The 21,060-nt window shown below is 34.3% G+C and overlaps 1 long non-coding RNA gene across 1 annotated transcript; it reads left to right on the top strand.

Annotated features, from left to right (window-relative positions):
• Positions 1-1,409: 1,409 nt before the first annotated feature.
• Positions 1,410-18,412, top strand: LOC107697802 (uncharacterized). The gene is made up of 3 exons (XR_001635239.1): positions 1,410-1,590; positions 15,481-15,565; positions 18,346-18,412. It is a non-coding gene; the product is annotated as an uncharacterized LOC107697802 (long non-coding RNA).
• The last annotated feature ends 2,648 nt before the right edge of the window (positions 18,413-21,060 follow it).

Below are 21,060 nucleotides of genomic sequence, written 5' to 3'. Positions count from 1 at the left end.
ACTTTTTATCTCACAATTTGGACTTTTTTCAATTCTGAAAAAAAAAACCCAGCGACAATTCTGAGGGAAAAAGTCAGAACTGTGAGATACAAAGTCATAATTCCGGCTTTCTTCCTTGTAATTCTAAGTTTAAATCTCGCAATTCTATTTTTTTTCTCGCAGTTGCAATATCTCACAATTCGAAATTTTTCTTAGAATTCTACGTTTGCATCTCGCAATTCTATGTTATTTGTTTGTTTTGTTTCAACCACGGAATAAAAAAAAGGTAATTGCAACTTTTTATCTAACAATTGCAACTTTTCTTCTCAGAATTCCAAGTATACCTCTTGCAGTTCTTTTTTTTTCCACCACGGAATAAAAAAAAAACAGATAATTGCATCATTTTTCTTTTCAGAATGGCAAGATTATTTATTGCATTCTGAGTTTATATCTCAAAATTCTGAGTTCTGACAGTTCTGACTTTATTTCTCACAATTACAACTTTTCTTCTCAGAATTGTGAGTTCATACAGTTTCCTGCAATTGCTGGTTATATTTGCGAGTTCATATCTTACCATGTTTAGCTGATATCTCACAGTTCTGAATTTTCTTCTCAGAATTGTGAATTATATCTTGCAATTATATAGCAATTCTGACTTTTTTTTTCTCTAAGAGTTGTGAAATAAAAAGTTGCAATTATGTATCCTGCATGCAATGCATCATTTCAGACTGGCTGATGCTGCCATCTCCATGGCAACCATTATTCGCGCCCCTGCTGTGAAGTTGTTACCAAGTGACAGTCGCCAAAACATTACTGTTACAAATGTATCATCTTTCGCACCGCAAAATGATGCATGAATGTGCAACTACAGTCATTTATGATAACTGATACAGAATCACTCTTCATTTGGTTCTAAATGAATCCTTGTGGTGGATCGGTTTTCTGTGCGCTCTCTGAGCTTCACAGAGAGAATCTGATTAGTTCTTCATGCATTGTGTGTTTGATTGCAGGCGGAAAGCACATTTCAAAGTGCACATAAAAGAAGAGAAAAATGCACCCCCAAAAAAAAAAAAGCATCCCTGAGGGAAAGTACACCTGTCACACCTGTTTCCCTAATGCATCTTCTCCGATCAATAGATAAACAAGTCAATAAATTATCCTGCCATCTATGGGTTCACTTGGTAGAACATCATACATTTCTTGCACATCAATATATAGGCTATTATCAAAATAATTACACAGTTCTAATAAAAAAATAAAAACCGAACGAGCCGGTTTGATCTCGCTTTGATGCTGATGCTGATTGATCTTCTCTTTCTCGCGGCGGGGTGTGTGTGTGTGTGTGTGTGTGTGCCGCTGGCGGGCAGCAGTGAGTCTGTAGATACCTGTCTCAGGTTCGTTCTGGGCGGAGAGCATCTTGAAGTCGCAGTCATTCGAGGTGGAGCCAGACGCAGAAACGAACCGAAGCGCTTTAAGAGGCGACGGACTGACCCGATTCCCTGCCATGATCTGATCTCAGTCCAGATCTGAGCTCAGAAAGAGTCGTCGTGCTGAAGAATCCGCCGGGTTTGTGTCGAGCTGAAGCGCAGAAGCGGCTCTGGAGTCCCGCAGGTAAAGGCGCCTCAGGAATGCGCTGCGGGGAAATTCCTGCTTCACTGAGATGCACACGAACCCTTAGTGCTCTTATACTTTATTTAGTCTAGTTGCTTAGTCAGACGTGTTAAAGCAGTTTGTTGTTTATTATGCACGCGCTCTTGAACTTTGCGCAATATGTGATGTGGCGCTTAGATATGCAAGTTATCCTAAGCTAGGGCTAGTTCTGGGAATGCGTTGGCTGTCCCATGCGGAGATGAGATGCGAGGGAAAGTCCTGCATGGAGATGAGACATGCGCTTGCTTGCATGCTGGAGCTTCTGATGTCTCTGAGACTTTGAACTGCTGCTGACTTAAAGAGGACATAAATGCGAGCGACTCGAGAAAAACATTAGGCTACTGGAGAAAAGATGCATTGATGAGGGCGCGATGCTGGAATCGGTATTATTAAAGCGAAGTCGGTCAAAACTAGTTGCATTGCCAAAAGCGACTATGGTCGCAAGTTCCGTCGTTGCCAAATAGAGTTGAGCGGAATTTGCGACGATGCTTTTTATTGATTGATCTACACTTGTTATTGCATTTTTTTGCAACTGCATTGTCTTGGTTGTGCTGGTGAAACTGTACAATTCCTAGTCGTAACTAATCTGGAAAAGCTGACATGTGCTTGTAACAGAACTTCTCCGATGACCCTCATATTGAATCGTTTTTTAAAACCTTTGCAGATCGAGTCCAGACATGATAAAACAACACAATGTTCGTCTTGTCGCTGGTCAAATGGCAATTTGAGATAATGATGATCGCAGTGTTTGACGAGCAAAAAGACGACCTTTGCTTTGTGATGAATCGGTTGAAATGATTCGCTCAGTTGACTCATTCGAACCGAATCCGTAAAACAGCATTTTTGGAATTTGTGCATAATTGTTGTAACAATTCACATTTTTTTTTTTTATAAATTTGATAAGTTTGAAATTATGGGACAAGTTATGGGTAAAACATTAAAACTTATAAAATTTATATTTTATGTGAAGTTAAAATTTTTCATTTTTAGTTTCCTGTAACTATAGTAACACTGATTAGCATAGGTTTTGTATGTATTTTTGATCAATGATTGATCAGATTTTGAGTGAACATTGCAAAAATTATCCACAAATAATGCTTTTTTCACTCAAAAGTTTCATAAGCTCAGATCAATGAGGGCTATGATCAGTCAGATCCAAAAAGTAAAACAAAATCTGTGCCAAATGATTCGCTCAGTTGACTCATTCGAACCGAATCCGTAAAACAGCATTTTTGGAATTTGTGCATAATTGTTGTAACAATTCAGATTTTTTTTTTTTATAAATTTGATAAGTTTGAAATTATGGGACAAGTTATGGGTAAAACATTAAAACTTATAAAAAGGCATTTGAAATGAAGTCAAATTAAGATGAAGGCATGGTAAAAAAAATCTGAAATCTGTTATTTTTAATTAAAATCAACCCCGAAAAGTGGCTGAAGTTGAAGAAACACCTATGTATTCCCTAATGGGACGTCAAAAATCAAGTCCCAGATCACAGCAGTACATGATCTGAATAAGTGATTCTCTCATTGATATTTATGTGAACTGATATGCATGATCAGGAACAGTGGCATTCAACAGCATTTTTGGAATTTGTGCATAATTGTTGTAACAATTCAGATTTTTTTTTTTTATAAATTTGATAAGTTTGAAATTATGGGACAAGTTATGGGTAAAACATTAAAACTTATAAAAAGGCATTTGAAATGAAGTCAAATTAAGATGAAGGCATGGTAAAAAAAATCTGAAATCTGTTATTTTTAATTAAAATCAACCCCGAAAAGTGGCTGAAGTTGAAGAAAATCAAAAATCAAAAATCAAAAATCAAGTCCCAGATCACAGCAGTACATGATCTGAATAAGTGATTCTCTCATTGATATTTATGTGAACTGATACGCATGATCAGGAACAGTGGCATTCAACACGTTATTATGGTACTTCTGCTGCTGAATGTTGATGTGTATTGCTGCAGTTACAGCATCTGCCAGCAGGGGTTAAACTGCTCTTTTTCTTCTTGTGCCTGAATGGTAGATTTTATAGATTGATTGAGCTTCAGGGTTTTTCGTTTATCTCCTTGTATCAAAGAAAGGCAGAGGTTTTTATCTGGATGTTGAAATGTTAAATGTCTTAGATGTTTTGAAGGTTGTTTTCCCAAATCAGTGCTTCATTACTATGGTTGATCTATAAGGTGCTTATTTTGACGTCTCACATATGTGTCTCAGGTTTGATTTCTAAAAATCTTTTATGTGAAATTCAGAGTTTGACTCTGCAGTCGTGCAGATATTGTCCACGTGACGGTCATGTTGTGTTTGGGTCACATGCATCTAATGCATGGTATTGCGTTGGATTAAAATTTACTGAGTTTGTCCACAGGGTATAACAACTTCACAAATTTTTTTTTTTTTGATAATTTTTGTATTTTGGGGGATTTTTTCCCCACCTTGTTGCACTTGTGATGTTCAAAAAAGACCAGCCAAATTGCTTGTAAGTTTCTTGTAATGCTTTATAATTAATCTTAGAATAAATATTGTTATTAACTTGTTTTCTTTCAGTTTGCACCAGTGTTGTTGTAGTATAAACAAGATATTATAGTTTTAGTATTTTGAATACTTTTTTTTTTTTACATTTTCCGTTTTCATTTTAATTTGAGTTAAAGTTTTAGTAATTTTTTTGTGTGTTTTTGTTATTTTTATGAGTTTGTATTTTTTTATATTCGTCTATATTGTAGTTTTTATAATTTTTTATTTCAGTTTTAGATTTAGTTGTTTTAGTACATCAAGTCAAACTAAATTTAAATGAAAATTGTTCTCTTGGCAACAAGCTGAATTGATGTTTATATATACTGAGGTGCATAAGCTCAGATAAATGAAGCCTGTGACCAATCAATTCCAAAAAGAAATACAAAAGCTGTGCAACTGAAAGACAAAGAAACAAGTTGATAAAAAGATTGAATCCAAGATTTGATGATAATATAGCATAACGAGAGATTTACAAGCAATTTTTAAAAGGCCAGTCATTTTGGACCAGAAAGCAATTTTGGTGAAGTATTTCCAGCACAGCTCAAGGGTTAATGCACTCAATGCCTGAATGAGGATATACTGTAGGCTTGGCCATAAGTAAACTCTGAGCAGCCAGAAGCATCAGCGCAGAGAAAGGAGTGATTGATGAGACTCTGTCACGCCGTCTGAAGGATGAGAGGAATCAAAGGCTGCGGTCGCATGAAAAGACAACAGAGCTTTGCCCTCCTTCAGCTGCTGCTGAGCTGCTTTTCTCTGGCTTTGCTCTGCTTTCACTGAAAAGCAGTAATTAAAATCATCAAAAGGTGAAGAGTGTTTGTGTTTCCCAGTAAAGTCAGGATGCAGACAGCACCGCCCTGCAGACACCGCAGCCCAAAAACACCGGCCTTTGTGCTCGTGTGTCAGTCGAGCAGAACCACCACCGCTTTTCATCGCTCTACCATAGATCGTCAACACTTTATGGGTTTGCTTTCAAATGAAAGATAATTGTTTTTCAGAGGAACGTCGTTTCAGCCAAACAGTTGCTGTTGCGTTTTTTTGGGGTTTATAATTCCCTGCAAGTTGTATTCTTGTGTGTAACTGTAATGTATAACTAATGTGAGAATTAAGTTCTAGTTAAATTAATTATAGTTAAACATTATCAAGGCATGTTTTCACACTTCAAGTTATGGAAGCTTATTTCCGCCACAGAGTTAAAAAATAAAATAAAACATGTAATTGAAATGAATTCTGATTTCCTAACCATTTGGACCGACAGTTCCGAGAAAAGGTCTGAATTGCAAGATATAGGCCTAAAGTCAGAATTCCAAGATACTGTATAAACTTATAATTGTGGGAAAGTCAGAACTGAGAGACATAAAATCATAAATGCAAGAAATAAAGTGAGAACTGAGAGATATAAAATCATAATTGCAAGATATATAGTCAGAATTTTGAGATAAAAACTCATTGCGAGATAATTTTCAGAATTGCAAGATAAAAATATTGAGTTTTAACAAAAAAGACACAATTGCGAGATATAAACTCATATATAGATATATAGTCAAAATTGCGAGACAAAGTCAGAATTGCAAGATAAAAACTCAGAATTACGAGATATAAAGTCAGAATTGTGAGATATAAACTGATTTGTGAGATTTTAAGTCAGAATTGCAAGATAAAAACTCAGAATTGTGAGATGAAAACTCACCATTGCAAGATATAAAGTAAGAATTGTGAGATATAAATTCTGATTTGCGAGATATAAGGTAAGAGTTGCGCAAAATAAAGTCAAAATCGTGAGATAACAATTTAGAATCATGAAACTTGCAATTCTAAGAAAAAAGTCCGAACTGTGAGATATAAACTGATTTGTGAGATATAAAGTCAGAATTGCGAGATAAAAACTCAGAATTGTGAGATATAAAGTCAGAATTGCCCAATTTAAAGTCAGAATTGCAAGATATAAACTCACCATTGCGAGATATAAAATAAGATTTGCGTAGTATAGTCACAATTGTAAGATAATTCAGAATTGAAAGATATAAAGTTAGAATTGCAAGATATAAACTCTGATTTGCGAGATATAGTCAGAATTGCGCAATTTAAAGTCAGAATTGCGAGATCAACTCTGATTTGCGAGATATAAAGTCAGAATTGCAAGATAAAAACTCAGAATTGTGAGATGAAAACTCACCATGCCGAGATATAAAATAAGAATTGCGCAGTATAGTCACAATTGTAAGATAATTCAGAATTGCGAGATATAAACTCAGAATTGTGAGATATAAAGTCATAATTGCAAGATATAAACTCTGATTTGCGAGATATAAAGTCAGAATTGCACAATATAAAGTTATAATTGCAAGATAAAAACTCAGAATTGTGAGATATAAAGTAACAATTGCGCAATATAAAGTCAAAATTGTGAGATTACTCAGAATTGCAAGATATAAAGTCAGAATTGTGAGATATAAATTCTGATTTGCGAGATATAAAGTCAGAATTGTGAGATATAAATTCTGATTTGCGAGATATAAAGTCAGAATTGTGAGATATAAATTCTGATTTGCGAGATATAAAGTCAGAATTGTGAGATATAAATTCTGATTTGCGAGATATAAGGTCAGAATTGCGCAAAATAAAGTCAAAATCGTGAGATAAAAATTTAGAATCATGAGATAAAAACTTGCAATTCTAAGAAAAAAGTCAGAACTGTGAGATATAAACTCAGAACTGAGAGTTATAAACTTCAAATTCTAAGAAAAAAGTAAGAATTGGGATATATAAACTAAGAAATGCAATCTTTAATGACATCGCTGTGGAAACCTCCTATATTGTTTTGAGTGTGGGATGAACTTAGTTGAACGGTTGATGATCTGGTCTACAGTAGTCGCTCTTGTCGTTTTGTTTAGATTGTCTCCTATAGCAAAACTCTGAGTGCTTGACAGTTGAAATGACAAGATTATAGTTTTTCGCAGCTTTCATGTCTTTCCTTTGGTGAGCGTTTTGGAGGAAACCTGAGGAGCCGCACATCCTCCGTTTGCATGTACAATCACATACTGTCTCCATACCTCCAGGTTCTATACAGCTCCTTAGTAGCTCCTGACTTTTTTAATCAACTTTTCACCCTGGATGTCAATGGCTGCGAGGCAGAGATCTGACGGAGAAACGGTGGCAAACGAGCAGGATTCAACAGCGACTTAAGAGCTTCTTAAGCTTCTCCGCTAGTGCAATCCTTTCTCCGATATCAGGACACTGAGATTGTAGGCTTGACAAAAGCCTTGATTGTCTGAAGCTTCTGGAGGTTTGATACTAGCTTGGGTGTTCTGTGTGGTTGTTGCTAGTCGTTTACTATAAGATAGATGGCAGGTTGATGCAAGTTAAAGGTGTGTGTGTTTGAACAGTTGGAGTTCATGATCATTCTGAGACATTCATGAGTTTGTTCAGATAATTGATTGATCTGCTACAGAAAATGCATGTGATCATTCACTCTGTATAATTTGTTCTGATGTTATCCAGTAGCTCAGCTGACACAGAGCATGTTTTTGCATTACACTTTGCTGTTTTCTATTGTTTTTCTATGTAAACATGTGCTAGACTGGGGATTTGTGAGAGACTTTAGGGGTTTGTGAGTTGATGAAAAGCTAATAATCAAGTATATTGCATGTAAAATTAAAATGAATAAATGGGACTGGATGATAATCGCAATACAGATTAGTTTGATTATCCAATCAAAGGCTGATTGAATCGAATAACTGTTTAGCCTGATGCACTGCGTTTCAGAGTGAATCATGCAGCACATTTGATCATAATGATCAAATATTCATTTTGTAATTTACAACAGTAATATATTTGTCTTTATTTTATAATTTGAGTTAAAAAACTACTACTACAACTACTATTACTACGACTAATTATTATTATTATTATCAACATGCAAATGTGTTGTAAAATTATTACAATATTAATTTTGAAAACTGCAGGGGGACGTAAATATTTTACTTCTAATGGTTTCAGCTGACAAAAAAGTTTGTCTCAGAAGTAATTGTGACTACTACTACTAATAATAATTATTAAAATATTGATTTAAAATCTCAGGAGGACTTTAAGTAAATATTTATAAATATGTATGGCTGGAAAAAGTTTGTGAACCCCTGCGCTAAATAGACATGTTTGACGATTGAGCTTGCATCTAAAACCATTAAAAGAGAGAAAAAAAAAGTTCAACTTTTAAATAATGCATCTCAAGACCTTGAATTCTTCCCCATTCCACTACCAGTGTCTCACATTTTTAAATGCAAAAACGCATTCTTTGTAAAACAGCCTCAGAGTGCAGTGTTTGCAACACACGCTCATGGGTTTGATTCCCACGGAAGAGACTGTGCTGTAAGTTGCACCGTAAGCATTTGGCAGATGTGTAAATGTACAATAACAGTGTGTTTGCCTTGTCAACGCGGCATAATAAACAGCCTCTAACAGCAAACACAATTTCCAAATGTCTTCACTGTGAAAACTGGCAAATAACTGATGTAGACAGCAGAATCTAGTACAACAGACCGAGTTTGTCCTCAAAGTTAAGGTGGACTTTACTGAACTAAACACACTGATGCCAGAAAGACCAGAATCTTTGATCATTTAATTCACATTGGAAATGAACTGGGAAGGAGACCAAGTGAAGCCCGGCTCTCATTTCCTCACTGATTAGTGCCGTTTGAAGAGTAATTTCCTAATCTGACAGCAAATATCAGCGCAGACGAATTACAGGCCGTCTGTGTTCGTGTCTCAGAGCCGGATGTGTATGTTCTGTTGGTTTGTGTTTATCTGAAGATGTTGGTAAAGAGGTGGATCCGCAGCTTAAAGCACAACTGAGATTATTCCTTCCCGCCGCTTCCGTTTTGATATAAACAACAGGAACGATAAGTCCGTGTGTTTGCTTCTGAGAGACGGGGTTTTCCCACGCAAACTCCCATGAGACACTAACTGTTGACATTAAAGCTTTTTGTGTGTCTGTTCAGCTTATGATCGGCCCACACAGACCTCTCAGAAACCAATCTGTCATTCATGTTTACTTATTACACATACAGTTGCTCTGAGCGCAGACCCGTCACTTCAGTTTAACACAGTTAACCAGCGCTTTCTGATTGAGCAACTTGACTGAAACATGCTCTTTTATGGCAAGATACTATTGGTAAAGAGAGTTTTTCATACACTGGTCAATTTTGAGCTATTCACAAGGTGTTGTATCAGACTAGTGGAAAAAAAAACATACAAAATGCACATTTAAGTTTTATTTTATTGCACTTTATCTAATTGCATTAGCAGATTTAAATTCTAATCCACAACTTTAAAGAGATTTTTTTCTCCACTTCAGCAGCACTTACATACACCAAATTTTACAGTTTTATTCCTGTCTATATTCTGAAGCTTTTTATAGAGGGGTTTGTTCATATATCATTCACCTGTTTTTTTATTGCCCTTTATCATTTGTGTCTGTAGATTTAATTTACGGTACATATCTTTACAGGCTGTTTTCTCAAAATGAGTTTGTTTTTCCACGTCAGCAGCACTTACATACACTAAATTTGACAGTTTTAGTCCTATTTATATTCTGAAGGATTTTACTAAGGGTTTTGTCATATATTATTGGCCGGGTTTTATTATTGTACTTTATCTATTTGCAATTTGAGATGGTATCTTTAAAGACCGTTTCCTCAAAATGAGTTTGTTTCTCCACTTCAGCAGCATTTACATGCACCAAATTTTACAGTTTTATTCCTATCTATATTCTGAAGGGTTTTACTGAGGGGTTTGTTCATATATCATTTGCCTGCTTTTATTTTTGCTTCTATTTACAACTGCAGATTTCATTTACGGTACATATCTTTACAGGTTGTTTTCTCAAAATGAGTTTGTTTCTCCACTTCAGCAGCACGTACAAAAACCAAATTTTACAGTTTTATTCCCATCTCTATTCTGAAGGTTTTTACTGAGGGGTTTGTTTTTATATCATTCACACTGATTTATATAACATTTTACTTCTAAACGCATGGTGAAAATTAGTGCAGTTTTAATTAGATAATGATCCATTTGCATATTAAACAGAAAACTTGTAATGCAAAAATTTTTTTGCAATTCTTAATGTAATCAGTCAACTGAGGAAGTACGACGATATCTTTTAATTAAATTTTTACCCTATCTAGGGTGTCTTGCCTTAAAAATAAGCCAAAGAGAAACCATTTCAACTCAAGTCAGTTTAACAAGAAATCATGTTTCAAAGAGAAACCTGATACAGTGGCATTAAATAAAAGTAAACTGTTTAAATGTAATCATTTTTTGAGTGTTTTTAATGGTAAATGGGTTTCTGTGGCAGAATCGGACGGGTCATTCGGAGTAATAATATCTTTACCTTCTCCTTTCCCCTAGGAACTGATATTTCAGGGCTGTTAATGATAAGGATAATGATACTCTGTGTATTTATCTTAGATTATGTGGTCGTTATAAGATTAATAACCTGGGGCGGCGAGTCAAACAGAGACAAGCCCGGGCAGTGTCTGTCAGAGCGCTTGTGTTGGGAGTGCAGTGCATTCCAGCCCGGTGTGTGGAGAGAAAAGCACTGGATCTGGATTCTGATGAAAGCGTCTTGGGCGTGTGTGTTCGTTTTGTCAGATAATGAGCCGGGGGGCTCAGGGGCACAGGCGTTTGGCGCTCGCTTCGTTTCCTGCAAAAATAACTTCTTCTGCTCTCCCTCTCGCCCCCCCTTCGTCCTTCTCTAAGTCCTCTGATGAAACGCAGAGCCGAGGGGTTCGTCGCAGACAGACGTTTCGTCTCTCCGTCAGGCTGGCAGTGGCTGTCTTGTACTCGTTGGAGGAAGCTGCCTCACTAAGTGCCTGATGGGAATGTGTGGTCTGAGCAAATATTCCACAGTTAGGATCATTTTTAAGCAAGTCATCCAACTGCAGATTGATTCCCACTGAATAAACACTGTGATTCTAGAGCTTTTTTTGAGCATCATGATAAAATGTCTTGTAGCTATTATGCTTAAAAATAGTCATTTTTTTAATTAGCTTATTTTTTTAGTTTGATTTAAAAAAGATTTTTAAATTTTTGTTATTTTGTTAGTTTTTTTGTATTTCTATTTAGCTTTATTTTTATTTAACTTCTAGTTTTAGTCATTTTAGTACTTAAGCTACAGCTTCAGTGAGTTGGCAAGGCAGTATTTTTATTTCTAATTCTTTAAATGTAAGTATATTTCTAATAAACTTAAGTTTTTGTAATTTTTATGTGCTTTTTATATTTCTTTTTAGTTTTAATTTATTTTTATGTCAGTTCTAGTTTTACTTCAACTAAAGCTTATTTTAGTTACCAAGGCAACATTTTTAATTCTAATTTAAAATGCTAGTATTTTTTTTATCTTTTATAATTAAGTTTTTAAATACTTCTATTTAACTTTATTTTTTATTTCAGTTCTAGTTTAATAATTGTAGTACTTTAAAGGAACACTCCACTATTTTTGAAAATAGGCTCATTTTAAACAGTTGAGTTTTACTGTTTTCAAATCCATTCAGCCGATCTCCGGGTCTGGCAGTAGCACTTTTAGCTTAGCTTAGCATAGATCATTGAATCTGATTAGACCGTTAGCATCTCGCTCAAAAATGACCAAAGAGTTTCTATATTTTTCTGCCTATACTTTGCTGCCGTACCATGGGTGATATTACAATGATATTACGCAGCGCCTGAAAATAGTCCCAGCTAGGTAACTTCCAATAAGCCTATTTTCAGGCGCTGCGTAATATCATTGTAATATCACCCATGGTACGGCAGCAAAGTTCCTTGATTATTACACCGGAATGAGAGCATAGTTCCTAGCTATATCGGCCTACAAAATCGCAACTTTTTATTTTCTGTTGGTCTTAGTACACGATGTAACTACAGAAGAGTCAAGTTTTAAATAGGAAAAATATAGAAACTCTTTGGTCATTTTTGAGCGAGATGCTAACGGTCCAATCAGATTCAATGATCTATGCTAAGCTAAGCTAAAAGTGCTCGGCTGAATGGATTCAAAAACGGTAAAACTCGATTGTTTAACTCTAGGGGAGTTGGAACATGAGTGGAGTGTTCCTTTAACTAAAGCTTATTTATTTCAGTTAGTTACCAAGGCAACAATTTTATTTCTAATTTTAAAATGTAAGTTTAGTTCTAATAAATTTAAGTTTTAATAATTTTGTTGTGCATTTGTTATTTTTTTAATACTTCTATTTAGCTTTATTTTTTATTTCACTTCTAGTTTTAGTAATTTTAGTACTGCAACTAAAGCTTATTATTTCAGTTAGCTGCCAAGGAAAGAATTGTATTTCTAATTTTAAAATTTAGGTTTATTTCTAATAAACTTAAATTTAAGTAATTAACTAATTAATTAGTAATTAAAATATTTTTATTTAGCTTAAATTAATTTTTATTTTAGTTCTAGTTTTAGGATTTTTTGTACATCAACTACAGCTTATTTCATTTAGTCAACATTAGACAACATTTTTAATTCCAATTAAAAAAATTAAGTTAGTTTCAAATAATGTAAGTTTTATTTTAAGTATTTCATTTTATATTTATACATTTTTTTTATTAATATTTATATTTGATAAATATGTTAACCTTAAAACTTTAATACTTTTAGATTTCATTTTAGTTAACAGTAACAACGCTGGTGTATAATTGAAACCCTTCACATAAGCATCACAAACCAAAAAAAGAGGGCTTTCATTTCTGACCATAAATAAATGAAACATTAGAATGTTTTTTGCCTTAACTCATTTCATCAAGTGACGGATGAATCTGTGCTTCCCAAACAAAATAACTAAGTGAACAAGTGTTGAGTGGATTTATTTTACTATCATAACTACGAATGATTATATGGTTAGTTTTTATTTACATTTAGCATGTTTTTCCCTGCGTTCTGCGACTGAATCAGACCTGAGACCTGTTTTTAAGAACCTCTGCTCTAGATTTCTCTCTAGGCTAAACAAAATTTAGTCTAGAATTAACTAATCTTCACTCAGAAATTACTAGTAAATTTCACAAGTAATTACGAAGAAACTGCAAGTAACACATTGAATTAAATGTTAAAAATTAAAATAGAAAGAATGAAATAGTATTTTTTTTAAATTGTACTTGAATCACCTTTATCTAAAACTTTGAAAAATCTTGAAAAAAGCTGAAATTGGAATTTAATTTTTGTTATTTATTTCTAATACAAAATAAATTAAAATGATTTCTATTTATATTTCGATTCTAGTTTTAGTCATTTTAGTACTTCAACTAAAGCTTATTTCAGTTGCCAATGCAAAATTTTTTAATTGTACTTTTACAATTAAAGTTCTAAAAACACATACATAAAGTTTATGTATTTTGCTGTGTTTTTTATTTCTATTTAGCTTTAATTTATTTTCATTCCACTGCTGGTTTTAGTAATTTTAGTACTTCACCAAAACCTTATTTAATAAATTATAAATGAATAATAAAAAAATGATTAATAAGTAATAACTTCTAATTCTATTTCTAATAGACAAACATATTTTTTTGCTATGTGCTTTTGTTATTTTATTAAATATTTCTGAAAAGCTGCTCTGAAGCAATCGTCAGTGTGTTCTGTGAGATCATCTCTTGTTTTTCTCTCGGTTTTCTCTTTTTTTGATTGTGTCATTTTGATGTCTTCTTAATTGTGTTTTGATGGAAATGTCAGAGCACAAGTGATGTAGAAGCTTTGATACTTGTTCTAGCTGTTGAGTGAGACGACTCATGACAGCGTTATTTCATTAAGCCGAGTTGGTTGAAAAATTGTCGCAAAATGTAACTATATATTATTGTCCGGCTCTAATCTGCTAAATGCGACAATATGGCATGATGATATAAACAATGACATAATGATTTTCTGTAAAGCTGCTTTGAATTGATATGCATTGTGAAAAGTGCTTTAGAAATAAATTTGACTCGAAGTGTCTCACTTCAGCAGCAGCCCTTAAACCGGATGTTTCCAGTGATAATGAGTTACTGAATACAGTAAAGCTCAAATATGATCACTGTGTCATGACATGCGAGTGTCACTGCTGTCATTCGGTCTGTTGTTTGTCTCAGGATTTCATCATCCGCTCTCTGATGGATGTTTTCGTTCTGTTCCTCATGATGTCTAATTTAGAGCTCATAAATCACCAGCACACCAAGTGTGTTTTTCATAATGCAGTTTCAAACAAATCTGACGGCTTGTTGCTGAACTGATACACACATGACTCCTGTGGACTACAGCCAACCACACTCTAAACATAAAAAAAGTCTGTAGAAAAACAGATAAGATACTGTTCATTTTCTGCCACGACATTGCCTTTAACCCTAAAACACAATGCAATGCAGAAACCAGAATACATAGAAAACTCTTGTGAAATATAGCACATTGGGATGTATTTTTATTGACTTTTTTAGAGTGTACTGCTATGATGCTTTTATGGTGGATTCATGTGCATTTGTGAGAATGACTGTACATTTTAGTGTCATTTTGCTCATTACAGTCAGTATTGTGTGAGGTCAAAGGTCAAACTGTGTATGCACGCATGCATTCACTGACTGTGTTTGACAGATGCATGCACTGACACAGTCTGAAGAGTGTTTCTGTGAGGAATAATGCGCTGCATCACATGCAATTCATGACTTTCTTACTTAGTGTTTTTGTCTTGTATTCCAGTATAAAAATCTAAACATTCTGTAATCAAGATACTGGATTTATTGGAGAGGCAAAATGACTTAAGATATGAAGTCTTGTTTTCTGAAAAAAAAAAATAAAAATTAAGTGAGTTTTTACTTAAGACTAGAACAAATATCTGCCAGTGGGATTTGAAAAAGAAACGTTTTTTCTGAGCGAACTGGCAGATATTTGTTCTTGTTTTAAGCAAAAGCACACTTAAAGGAATAGGTCACGCACAAATGAAAATGTGTTCACCCTCAGTTCATCCGGGATCAGGATGAGTTTGTCTCTTCATCAGATTTGGAGAAATGCAGCATTGCATCTCTGACGGCACCCATTCACTGCAGAGCATCCATTGCTGAGGCACTGATGCAGTGCTACATTTCTACAAACCTGATGAAGAAACAAACTCATCCCGATCTCGGATGAACTGAGGGTGAACACATTTTTGGTTGAACTATTCCTTTGATTTTGACACATCTATCTTACTATCGTAAGTCATTTTGCTTCTCCAGTAAACGTGTCTTGATTTAGGAATGTTTATGTTTGTACTGGAAAACAAGACGTAAATACTGAGGAAGAGCACTGTTTTTCACTCGATTCCCACAGTTCATGCTCTCGTTTCAGAGCTCCTCAGGTGGAAGACAACAACAGCATCAACATGGGCCAGAACGGAGGACGGAAACGATCACACCTCATGCCTCTTCTGCTGGTAAGTCCCTCATCCAGCCCATCCAAACACGGGCCACGTCGACTACAAAGGCGTCTTTGAGCGCATGTTAATCTGTCTCTGAACACGTCTCCCACCTCCTTCGTGTTTGCAACACCAAATCTGTCTGGCTGCGTTCCCAGAAGGTAATTTCTCTACACAGCGTCTTAATGATAGGCTTTTAATGCCCTTCCAAAGAGCCGTGAGATGTTCAAACGACAGGTTATCTGCGAGTGAGACGCTCTGGAGAGCAGATCTGTGTAATACCGCTTATTACGGCTAAATCAGCCCTCAGTGTCAATTCAGCCTTTGTTGAAGAGAAAACTGCTGCCGCTCCATAATGAGCATTATTCTCTATATATAGAGCCAGGAAAAAAGGCTGCAAATGTGCTGCTTCACTGCACCGTAATGTCACGTCTAATGATCTAGAACCAACTCAAGTCAACGTTAGACACAATCAGACAAATGTTTACTGGTGCATGCAGTGCGCTTCATAATCTAACTTGCAGAAGTGAAGCATCTTGAAAAGAAATTCTGCCGATTTGCAAAAAAACGCCTAATATTACCTAGTGTAATTTGATGATTTTGAGTTAAAAATATCACTAAAAACATCCCATTATGTAGGTTTAATCACAAAATAAGTAGGTATATGTAGTTATTATGCGTATGTATCAGCATTAATGCACTTAGAACAAAAGAGGTCAAATGTCAAAAACTTCACTTTTAAATTTTTTTTTTACTATTTTTCCAAAGGAGTGGAAAATATATATTAAAATAGTTTATTTAATGCCAAAGGACTTTACATAAACACAAGTTTGGATGTAGTCAAATCAATGTTATTTTAGTGTCATATTGAGATACTGTTATGGTTTTATTAATATTTTGAATACATTTTTAGTTTAACATTTTCTGTTTCATTTTCCTTTCAGTTAAGGTTTTAGTACTTTTGTCATTGATATTAGTTTTTGTTTTCTTTAAATATGTCCATATAGTTTTTATTCATTATTATTTTGGTTTTAGTTATTTTAGTAAATCAAGTTAAACAAAATGATTTTTATTTTCATTAAAATGTACTTTTTCAAGTGACATGTTTTTATGGTTTTAGTTTTAGTTAACTATAATAAACATCTGGCTCATGTTTGCATTTTCTTTCTAATTCTGCTGATTTGCAACAAAAAAATAAAAATATTACCCAATTCTGTGTTCAAAAATATCAATGAAAAAAAAAATGTCCATCAAATATTTTTCACAAAATAAGAATTTTTCTAATTATATGTATGTATCATAAATCATATTGTGCATATCATATATCACAAATGCTTAATTTAACTATAAATCCTCAAAGGAGTGGAAAAATATCTTAAAATACAAATTTAATGTCAAAGAACTTCACAAAATAAGCTTTTTTTTTTTTTTGACGAAAGTGTGAAGTGAAGCAGCAAAGCAGGCACTATTATTTGGAATCAGCAGCTCGAAATGAGTCAAAAGGTTTGATTCAGCACATGATGCATGGTTTTCTGTTGCATTACAGTGCATTTGTAATTGTGTCTGCGACTGAGAACAGATGCATGATTCGGATCTGTTGTGATCTAATTACAATCACACAAGCGTATTGTGCTTCCAAACCAAACTCACAGTCATCATGTCTCTCTCCACATTCATTTCCTCAGACATAATGTTCACTGCATGAATCGAGGTGAAACAACATGCACACAGGCATTTCAGCTCTCCGCCGGTTCTTTACTCAAGCAGGAATGTAATTAAGCGTGTGGGCGGAGCCGGATGTTGATTGGCTCGGGCTGAATGAGATGCTTCGTGGTTCTCAGCTTTAATCCTTTAATTGAACCTACACTCAACCGTTTCCTTATTACATCAGCACCTTCACACTTTCACTTTATATTAGTCCTTCTCTTCTGGGAAGATGGATGGAAAATATTTCTTTCTGCTGTTTGTTTGTTTGTTTAAAACACTGATGTAAGTTTATAGGTGAACCTGGAAGGACAAAGTTTTCCTCTTTGTTTTAAGAACATTGGATTTGTAAAATAAGGCCTGTAGTTAAAATCACTAGAAGAGACTTTTGTGTTTTGTTCTACAACATAAATTGCACATGTTTTAAACAAATAAGTTGCTGTGAATGCACTTGAACAGTCATGCATATACTTAAAACCTTTATAGATAATGCGCTATAAAAGTATTTTAATGCATTAATTATATGCACATTATAAAGCATTGTATGATATCATGAATAATTGTAACCACAGTTATAAAGCATTATAATATTTATCCGTTCATTGAACACTGTTGCTGTTCAGAAAGTATAATGCATTAAAACACAAGATAAACAACCGTTTTCAGATGCAACAAAAAAATCTGCAAATATGCAAATGTTATAATCTATTTAACCTTGGTTACAATTGTTTATTAAAAGATATAAGATACAATGCATTATAATTATAATGTACATTATGAACACCTAATGAACACTATAGAGCATTATATATATATATATATATAAAAAATCATGACTTTCTGTATGCCACAGAATACAGAAACATGTGTAAATGCAGATCTCATTTAATTGGACCTGGATGATTTCCTTCAAATTGATAGTTTTGTGTCTTTAGTTCTTGTCTGTTAGCTTTGATCTCATTGATACACAAGTGTACTTATATAAGCAGACAACATGAACTTGAAAAAGCTGAAGTAACAAGTTGCTATACATAAAGATAACAGCTGCCACAAATGTGAGTTTGTGTTTGTATTTTAAAATGTGTGTGTTGCAGGTGTCCAGCATGTGTTTTGTGAGTGCCGAATACTTGAGTTGTGGAGAAAATGAATTTTACAATTACACAATCACACTCTCTCTCACACACACACACACACTCTCTCTCTCACACACACAGTTCCAGTTTTAAAGGGACAGTTCACCCTAAAAATCATCATTCTGTCATTATTGGCTCACCCTCATGCTGTTTCACATCCATATGATGTTGATTATCACAAAAGGAGGGTTTTTGAAGAATCTTCATGCAGCTCTTCTCCATATAACAGAAGTTCACAACACGACTGTCAAACTCTAAAAGAGACAGAGCAATCACAACACATTTTTTGCAGTTAAAACCTGAGATGCAGGGCCTCTTCAGTCACTTTTGATCAAAACATTTAGAATTTTTAAAAACCGTAGCTTCATCAGAATACGACGACTTTTGGAGACTTTTGTTGCATTAGCTATGTGAAAACACAAAACAAAACCTTGGGCATGTTAAAAGGTTGAAAAAATAAGTAACACTTGGTACCTTCACAGTCAGAAATGACAGTGGAAACAAAAATAGCTCATAAAAATGTTACAAATATTGCATAGTATCATAAAATCCCCTCACATTTCTAAATAATAATCAATAATATTATTGAATAAAAATACATTACGTTGATTTTCCTGAAAAAAAAAAAAGTTACATTTCAAGGCTTTGCTCACTTTTGACCGCAAAAGTATCAAGTGTGACCCAGGCTTATTAAAAGTTTAACTTCTTTTAACTTGAGCACCATGTTACAATACTTTACTGGAGCTGCTTTTGAAACAGTTTGTACTGTATGATGCGCCATAGAAAAAAGGTGACTGGATATGATGCTTTTTTTGTTGTTTTTGGAGTTTGACAGTCATGTTGTTCACTTCGAACTGTTGTTGTGTGGAGAAGAAGTGCATGTCAGTTCAGAAATTCAAAACGATCAGCATACGGGTTTGGAAGGGCATGAGAGAGTCAGTAATGACCGTGTTTTAACTGTGAGCGGCTCCTTTAAGAGCTGATGGTCTTTCTCTGGACCACCCAGACAGCAGCGGCATCAGATGACTTCAGAAGATCTGGAGACAGAGAGACAGGTCTAACAGAGACAGAGAGACTTTCTTTCACAGTTCTGTTGATCAGGTTTGTCTCAGATACAAACCTGAGCCGATCTGAGGAGGTTTCCACTGCTGAGTTCACTCTGAAGCTGCAAAAAATTATTTTCTTTGACAGTATTTTTGCCTTCCCTAGTGAAAAATGCATATACTCAAATGTATTTGAAATACATTTATTTTGTGTAAAGTATATTACAAATGCATTTTCATAATTATGTACTTAATAAAATGCCCTGCAATTGTACTTTTAGTGTACTAGACTGGTATACTTCAAGTCTGCTAAATTGGAACAACTATTTTTGTACTTAATGCGCTTTACTTGTGCAGAAGTAGTGCTTTAAATATTTTGAATTTGAAGACCGATATTATTCAAAGAGCATACAATCCTCATCAAAAGTGACATTAAAACACATTTTAGACTTAATATTAAGAAATGTGCATTGTGCACATCTAGTATGCCAAATAAAGTTTAATTATAATTTTTATATCAGTAAGTCTTGAGTTATCTCTCAGTAAATATGTTAATAGATTTGAACTATACTTAGTATGAAATAAATGTATTTTAAATATATTAGGGTTCTTTTCCAATACAAATATCTAGACATTCTCGAAAATCAAGATACGTTTACTTGGAGCAAAATAACAAAATATTAACATTTTGTTCGTTTTTGCTTAAAACAAGAACACATCTGTCAATGAGGTCAGAAAAATGATCTTGTTTTCCCTTTGACTTCAGATTATTTTTCTGACCCCACTGGAAGATCTTTTTTCTTGTTTTAAGCAAAAACTAACAATATTTTAATCAAATTTTCAGAAAACAAGACTTAATATCTTAAGTCATTTTGCTTCTCAAGTTAATTTATCTTAATTCAAGAATGTTTAAATATTTGTGCTAGAAAATAAGACAAAAATACAAAGTAAGAAAATTTTTATTTTAAATATTTATATTATTAACATTAGTTTTGTCACTCGTATTGAAAGACTGAGGATTATTATAGTTAACAAAAACCAAAACCAGAGCTAAAACAGTATTTCAGAAACAAATACTCAAATTACACTGCAAAAAAGTTTTCCAATACGAAGATCCAAACATTCTTAAATCAAGACATTTGCTGGAGAAGCAAAACTACTTAAAGGGGTCATATGATGCGATTTCAAGTTTTCCTTTCTCTTTGGAGTGTTACAAGCTGATTGTGAATAGATAAGATCCCTGAAGTTGCAAAGACTAAAGTCTCAAAACCAAAGAGATATTCTTTATCAAAGTTAAGAGTCAGCCACACCTACCTAAAACGGCTCGTTCTAACACGCCCCCACATATCTACCTCACTATGTGGAAATATTAGCATAATGCCGCCCAAATGTGCACGCAAAGAAAGAAGGCGTGGTTTCAGTAACCACAGTTAGTGTTGAAGCAGCATGTCAGAGAGACACTTAGGTTTGGCCTTCCGAAAGTAGATGCATTTAGGAATCTTTAAGATTACTTACAACAGAACAGCAATGCATTTGATGGACGACCGTTTCGTGAACCTAGGAGAAGAGGTAATTCTGACTTTGCTATGACAATCCGGCGCTTCTGAATCAGCTACTGTTTTGTTATTAGTTT

Source organism: Sinocyclocheilus anshuiensis, unplaced genomic scaffold, assembly GCF_001515605.1.
Source record: "Sinocyclocheilus anshuiensis isolate Anshui unplaced genomic scaffold, SAMN03320099.WGS_v1.1 scaffold1123, whole genome shotgun sequence".
Classification (NCBI taxonomy): domain Eukaryota; kingdom Metazoa; phylum Chordata; class Actinopteri; order Cypriniformes; family Cyprinidae; genus Sinocyclocheilus; species Sinocyclocheilus anshuiensis.
This window is presented reverse-complemented; position numbering and strand designations above follow the sequence as displayed.